Raw genomic sequence first — 7657 nt, 5'->3', positions numbered from 1 at the left:
TCCCAGCTGAGACTGGTGCTCTTCAAGGCACCAGTTACTTGAGAACCTGTTTTCCAGGGAGGTCTGTAGCAGCCCTGCATACCTCGCGGGGGCAGCTCTGGTGAGTGTGCGGGAACAGGCGCTGCTCAGCCAGCCACCCCGCGGGGAGCGCGCTCAGGTGAGCAGCCTCCCCTCACCTTGGGCCAGGTGGCAGAGCAAGCTGCAGCAGAGCCCTTTGCCGGCGTTGGGGAACCCCCCGAGCACCGCATAGCCCCTCTCCCCGCTGGCAGGGCCGGGCTGTACCGTGCAGGGCACGGGGTGCCCGCGGCCGCCCCTCCTCGCCCGGGCTGCCGCCGGGGGCTCCCGGTCCTGGTCCCGCTCACCCGCCGCCAGTGGCCGGCGCGGCCCGGCCCGAGCCGGGGTGAGGTGGGATGGTGCACACAGGGGTCCGGACGGCTCCGGCGCTCCTGCCGCCTCGGCCCCGCCTCGCTCGTCCCCGCACCCCGGCGGGGCGGGGGGGACGGGGGGCGGCGCCGGCTGCCGGGACTAAGGCGCCGGCTGCGGCGGCGGGCGCGGGGCTGCCACCCCGCGGGCAGGCACGGCGGCGGCGGCGGCGGATGGCGGCAAGGTCAGTGAGCGCCCGCTTCCCGCCGGCGGGGCTCCCCCCACCCCGGCTGCCCCCCCACTCCCCCCCCTTCCCCCCGGAGCGGCGGGCGATGCTCGCGTGCGGTGGATCCAGCGGCGGGGGCGCTTCCCCCTCCTCCTCTTTCCCGGCGGGGAGCGGGGGCCGCCCCGGGCGCGGATGCCCCCCGCCACGCCTCCCTCCTTTCCTTCCCTCCCGCCCGGGCGAGGGGGAGACGCGCGTTTCGTAAGCGCCTGTCCTGGCCGGCCCCGGCGCGCTCGGCCGGCCGCGGGCAGAGCGGGGCTGCGCGGCTGCCGCTGCCGCGGGCGGTGCCGCGGCGATGCGCGGTGCAGGTGAGCGGCCGAACCGCGCCCGGGGCCGCCCGCTGCCCGCCCCGCCCCGGGAGGCTGCCGGGGCACCCGGGGCACTTCGGAGCCCGGAGGGGTCGCGCCTGCATCGCGCCAGCGCTTCTCCGGGCGGAGGAGGGTTATCCGTGTGCTTCGCGAGCAAGTAAATCCAGATAACTTAAGAGAAGGGGTTTTGTGGGGTCCTTTGTTCCTGCGGGAGGTTTGGTGGGGGTTTAGCGTTGTTTGTTGGTGTGGGGTTTTTTTGGTTGATTTTCCGCTCCCTTCCTCATGCCGGGCAGTTAGCGGAGAAGATATGCGGTAACTCGTGTGCTGTCATTAAGTGCCAGACATCTCGCCGGGCTTTTAGGAAACGGCTTTAATTATTTTTTTTATGCCAACGAGAAGGAGAGGCGTGAAGCCCCCTGCCCAGGTAGGATCCCCGCTCTGCAGAGCGCCAGCGTTCAGAGTTCCTTACGGCGTTAAATGCTGTCTCCCGGCTGAGGTCGAGCTGCCAAAAATGTGATTTACGGACCCTGCCGACATCCATCACCCGAGCGCTTTGTTCCGACACGCCGTCCGGTGGAGGGACTGCTTCGGGAGCAGCTCTGCCTCGCCTGAAACGTGGATGAGCTCAGGATGTGTGCAGCAGGCTGTTAGCCAGGGAGGCATTAAGAGTGTGTGTTTGTGTAATAGGTGTCTGGAAAAAAAAAGTAAACAGGCTTTTGATAAGGTCCCATTAATTGAACTGTAAACACAGTAATTCCCATGTTCTTGTTTCCTCACTGAAACTCTTCCGCACTGATATGGCCCATGGTTTTTGTTTGCTTTTTTTTTTTCCTTAGTAGTACGCCTCAGAGAGCTTTTGATACAGATTTGCTTAAGATTTTGGGTCTGATTGAAGCTGTTGGAACATATTTGAAACCTTCCAACTTATGATGTCTATGAAGGTTCTGTTTTCAGCCTTTCTGTACCCAGGGTGGGGTTACAGGCCTTTTTGAAATGTCCACTGAGTCTGCACTAATGTAGAACCTATGGGATTATAATAACAGTAATTTAGGAAAAAAAGCCTTCTGCTGAAAACACTATTCTTTGCTATGTAATAGTGACTGGATTTGAACTTATTGATTGCATGAAAGGTGAAACATAAAAGTAGCCCTGGCCGAGATGTGCAAAGCTGGGACAGCCTTGTGCTATTGCTGGCTGTGGCACTGGCAGCACTGGTGTGCCTGTGACGGTCAGGATGGATCTGTGTGGAAAATTCCCACCACGCACACGCTTTTGTTGGCAGTGTAGTTAAAAAGCCCAAACCTCTGGTTCAAAGCTGTGAAGGTCTGTTAGAGAGTTTGGACAGCTAGCCAGGTATGTGGAGACAAATGACAGTGATGTGTTTGCTGCTTGTCTGAGGGGAGGAAAATTGTTTGGGCCACACCTGATGGAAGTTTTATATGCATTTTGGGAAGTCTTGGGAGTACTGGAGAGTGCTGTGGAATATCCAGATCAGAAATGCCAGAGAGAAAATACATATTGTTTTGGTTCTAATACAGTATGTTTAAATTATACGTTCAAATGCAATAACTTAGAATGAGCGTCTCATCCAAAGATTTGCTGTGGCTTAGCAGAGTGCCTAGGGAACGGGCAGGTAGATGCTTCTGGGAGCTGGCCACCCTTCGCCAGATGACTCACTTGGGCCTTCAGCTTTGCCAAAATCCATGGATATGTTTTCGTCATACCTGTTTCTGGCTCCCGTTCAGGGTTCTCACCTTGACCCCTCGATGAACTGAATCAGAAACTCTGTCAGCCACAGTCTGAGAGAGGTTTCAGCATAGTTTTAACTTCAGTCATATGAGTTGTCCTAGTGAAATTAAAGAGGGATACTAACAAGCAAGCTTGCATGCAAAGGTTTTAAGCTCAGGGCTGCCTCTCACAAGCTTTTCAGGGTGTGAACTACACATCTTTTTTACTCTCATGGGGCTGAGAACAAATGCCATATCGTGTTTGGGTTTCGTACAGAAGAGCTGACCACACTTGGGAGCAGTACTGGCAGAGTAGGAGCAGTGGTGCTTCTCTGCTGGAGTTTTATGGAGGATTAGTTTGTGCTTGGGACCTGAAGTCTTGCTAGAAGCTAATGAAGCTTATACTCCTAAACCCTCAAGCCATCATTTTGAGGAGAATTTAGTTTTCTAAGTCAGTGAAATATTTTTCAGACTGTGACCCCAATCAGTTGATGGTGCCTAGAGGATATGGGTCTAGAGGTATGCCTGGACCTAGATGATGCGCTGATCAGTTGGTGTGACTCTGTACCAAAGACCCTGCAGCTTGTGGTTTTGACCACATGGCTGTTGACTTTGGGACCTGGCCTAAGGCTCCGGCCCTTTTAAGAGGGGTCTTACATTGCTCTTTGTATACCTTTGTTATTTTTCCGCCAGTTCTGCAGCCCTTCCGTAGATCAGGGTATTCAGGCAAGAAATTTCACTGACTTGAGCATGGTTATTCAGCTGAGTAAATGGTTTGCAATCTGAGTTCAAAGCAGTAGATTTTGGGCGTGAGTTCTCTCTTTTTGTGGAGCATGTGGGAAACTAGTTTCCAGAGCCTGGGATCTTGGCATGCCTTAAATTCTTTCCTGTTCTTATGCTTTGCCTCTATCCGGTGGGTGGGTGGGGGGGCTGGAAGTGAGATGAGAGGCTGGGCTTTCCTCTCCTTTACAGAAAGCAGCTCTTCCAGAGAAATTCCACAGCTGTTTCTGAGTCTGTCCGGAGTTGCCTGCCTGCTTTGTTGATGCTATTTTCTGCTGCTGTACTGTGCTCTGCGATGGGAGCAGAGTCGTCCTTGGAACTGATGTAGTTCTGTAGCATGATCCGTGAAACCGAGCAGGGTTTGAGGAAACCCTTCCAGCTCTCGTTAGTGCAGCATCTCCCTATGTCCTGGGCTGGCAAGGGCTCATCATTTGTTGGTACGACCACAGCAGATCTGCCCCCAAAGGCACCTCTGGTGGCCAAGCACCAGAAGCATGGGCTTTGGGATGCTGGAGATGGTTAGCAGGTTGCTGAAGTCTCTGGGATGAGTTCATTTCCAGAGCTGGTGCTTGCGAAGGAGAAAGGAGCCCCAGCTGCTTTCACAGTTAGGAGCTGAGTAATAGTCCTTTATCCCGACAAGGCGTTTCACCCCTTTCAGATGCAAATCCCCTTGCCCTGTCTGTCTTCCTGCTGCAGAAATTACCCGTCTGGAGTAACCCCCAGATGTAAATGAGTTTGCAATTTGCCCCTTCCTGCTCCAGATACAAAACAACTGGGTGGTTACAGAGCTGAACTGCAGTGTGTGCTGTGCAGCTTCCAGGCTTGATTGAGCAAGGCACTGTTTTCTGGACCATAGCAGAACATGGAAACACCACTAATCATCTGGAAACACCACAGTTTTCATCTGGTTTTATTTTATTTCATTTTAACTTAGTTTCCCCAGGAAATGAGCGCTTTTGTCCCCTGCTTGGCCGGTTTCAACCAGATTGCACCAATGGTTGACAGTCTGGAAGATCACTAATTTCCCACTTGTCTTTGTTAAGATTAGTGGCTGGCTGGGAAATCTTTAAAGCAGTGCTCTCTCTGACAAAAACTAGACTGTTTACAGCTATTCTCTGTTCTGCCTGGTAGCAGCTGCCTGGCCAGGCATTGCATGTGTGATGGTCAAACATACAACACCTCTGTAGCCCTGGCCAGTTTGCAGGGTGTGCATGGTCTCCAGGGCATGTGTGGCTATGAGGTAACATCGGAGGGAGCCACAGTGGCTGCAGCAGAGGGGCAGGATGGCAGACGACACAGATCTCCCACAGAGGGGTCCAATTTGGTACTCTTCCTTGCAGCCTGGCTACCCTTTAGTTTGTCAAGCTAAAGCTACCTGAGATTTAAGAAGGCTTGTCAGGCTGACACCCACAGCTTGGAGCCTGCTTTCTTTGACCTCCAGGACACCTTGGGCTGAAGGAAGGTGAGCATTGGATCAGATGGGAATGTGCATCCCGGGCAGGACTTATGCACAAACTTGCACATGTGCAGTGGCAACATAATAATCTGGATGTTCAACAGCATCATCCTGTTGAATTCAATGATAATTTGACACGGATAACATTTAGTGCCATATGTTTTTCACAGAATAGCTTCTGAGAGTGAATGTAGTCCTTGATTCCCACACAGCCCCCTGCAGGTGTGCACTTGGCCTGATGGAGTGCAATAAGATGTCAGGGGCATGCTTAAGTGTTTCTAAGCATCCCAGTATAGATGCAGCTGGTTTGGCTTGGGTGGTCTACCTTGGAAATCTGGACAACACTGTACTAAGAAAAGCGGACTCACCCTCACCCAGGCTGTGTCTATGCTAGACAGTATAGATGTGGTGGGCACATTTCTTCCAGACTTGGACTGAAGGAAGGACAAGCATTGACATTAGAAATAAGAGTGTCGGAGGTGTCAGGAGCATTTGTGGGATGCACATGCAACTCTTCAGCCCGTGCGTGTTTTGATACCCTCTTTGTTGCTGCTGGTCTTCAGCAAATACATGCCTGTTGTCCTGGGGCATAGAGCGTGGTTCTCCAGAAATCACCAGTGTCACTCTGTAATGTTAAAATATTATGTGACACCTTAGAGGGCCAAGGTGAGTCTCAAACACCCATAAACCACTTCTGTTCAGACAGCCTGTGAGGGAAGTAAAAACAGATGTATCTGTCAAGGTGAGATGAAGGGAGGAACTGTGCAGCTGGGCCCATCATGAGTTATGGAGGATGTGGAGCACCAAGTCATGCCAGCCAGTCAAAAGGAGATGTTATTCCCTTTCTGCACACACAGTCTCTGCCTGGGAACCTCTGGCATCCAAATGCACTATTAGAGAAGTGTCAGTGAAGGAGAACATCTCTTGCTTCCCTTCCTTTCTTCTCCATGGGCACCAATTCAGACCATTGGCATCTTGGCATGGTAGATGACTGTGGTGAGAATGGACTCTTGGGCTTGGGCAAGACATCCTATGCAGGTCCCTCCTCTGATGGTGCCAGCAACCCAGACTTCTGTGTCAGAAAGCCTAAAACATTGCTGTGGTACCATCTCTGCCTGTTGTTAAACGTATTGGGCTAAGTATATGCATTTAGTGATGGTGCAGTGCCTTCAGTGTTAGCTTTTAAACTGAACTGAGCAGGTTGCATGCCAAGAGGGAAGGATTGCAATGCTTTCATCCCAACAGTGGACTTTTCCATGGTGGAGCTTTTCCAAAAGATGTCCACTAGAAAGGGGTATGGCCCAAGTGCCTGGGATACTGCAGGCTCTGACTGACTGCACTTCAGGGACTTGGTAGCTCCAGCTTTTGCAGGCTTCTCTCTCTGAGGATGGGGAAAGATGGAAGTGAAGCTTCCTTTGTTAGGAACAAAAAAGCATGTAAAGCTTGTGGTAGTAGCTGCCAGCACCTGTTAGACAAGGTAACAACGCTGTTTAGAAGAAAACCTGTGTGTGTTTTTGCAAGTAGGGACATACAAAGGCAAATAAGACTTTTTAAAAAGCATGAAACATGCATAGGGAGCGTGCTGTCAGACGCACTGCCTTTTGCCAGCTAATACCATCTGCAAATAAAACAAGTTAGTTATTGCTATTGTAGCTGCTCACCCTCATGAAGCAGGGTGACCCAGACTTGTCTGACGCTGAGAAATATGTTGGCAATTTTGCTGAAGTCCAAGGTGTGCAGAGTAATTTACTTAAAAGACCTAATATAACAATTATCATCCCGGATAAACACATACAACTGTAATGTTTGCTTGCAGTTGTATTTTATATGACACTCTCCCTGAAGTTGCTCGCTGACTGCATTCACCAACAAACACAGCCTGGAGATGATAGGCTTCTTCACTGACCTGAAGTTAGCAGCAATAATTACACTTAAATAAGTTTTAATGTGGCAGTAGGAGGGATTCAGTGGCTTGGGCAGAAGGCTGTTAGTAGGGTCATTTGGAATCCGGGGCATGGGAGCTTTCCTTCTAACCTTGGGCAAAGCACATCAGCTGCTTAGTGCTTCTGTTCTTAAAATCTGATTGTGGCAATTTGTTTCATAGTAGTTGATTGATGCTGGTCTTGGTTTCCTCCTCCAAAACAACCCCAAAATCCCCAAATGTTTCTGCATGGAATTGAAGTTTAAATATAAAGCCTCCCTCTCTTCTTCCTGCTCTTTACCTCAGATAAAGGTGGAAGAAAGAGAGTTTTGTTCACAGCCATCTGCTGGAGACATCAGTCATGTTGGAAGCAGAGGCTGCGAGTTTTTCCACATTTTATTAACAATTAGAAGATATAAATATATGAATGCATAATTGTGTTAGATTTAAATAGCTTACAAAATAATGACATCAGGAGAACAATGATGTTACAAAATCTGGCGGACAAAGCCTGAAGTGCCAGGACTAACATTGCAGAATTCCCCTTTGCGTCTGCATTATGATACAATCTTTAATTCTGTAATTGCATCATTTTTTCCCTTTCACAGTGTCCCTCTTTCACTGGATAGGTAATTGCTGCATAATTCATTTTCTCTTCCCCACATTTACTTTCTGCATGTGTATCCACATCTATTTATTTTACACCCCACCCAGACTTTGAACTGAACAGTGCTGCTTATCCCTTCCTGGGGGGCTTTTTCAGGTGTGGAAGTTTTTATTCTTGCAGCAGGTAATATCTTCATAGCTGAGGAATGGAGT

At 50.7% G+C, this 7657-nt stretch overlaps 1 protein-coding gene across 3 annotated transcripts in view; it reads left to right on the top strand.

Annotated features, from left to right (window-relative positions):
* Positions 1-1007: 1007 nt before the first annotated feature.
* Positions 1008-7657, top strand: part of RNF152 (ring finger protein 152) — a 46429-nt gene continuing 39779 nt past the window's right edge. The window contains exon 1 of one of the 3 annotated variants that reach the window (XM_027893570.1): positions 1008-1111. The gene's annotated coding sequence lies outside the window, so the exon portion shown is untranslated. Of the gene's footprint in view, positions 1112-1171; positions 1623-7657 lie in introns of those variants that run through there. The other 2 variants (XM_027893568.1, XM_027893573.1) reach the window with 2 other exon arrangements.

Source organism: Empidonax traillii, unplaced genomic scaffold (assembly GCF_003031625.1).
Source record: "Empidonax traillii isolate 1590-97213 ecotype Southwest subspecies unplaced genomic scaffold, ASM303162v1 scaffold396:size1303734, whole genome shotgun sequence".
NCBI lineage: Eukaryota > Metazoa > Chordata > Aves > Passeriformes > Tyrannidae > Empidonax > Empidonax traillii.
The sequence above is the reverse complement of the archived record's forward strand: the minus strand, read 5'-3'. Positions and strand labels throughout refer to the sequence as shown.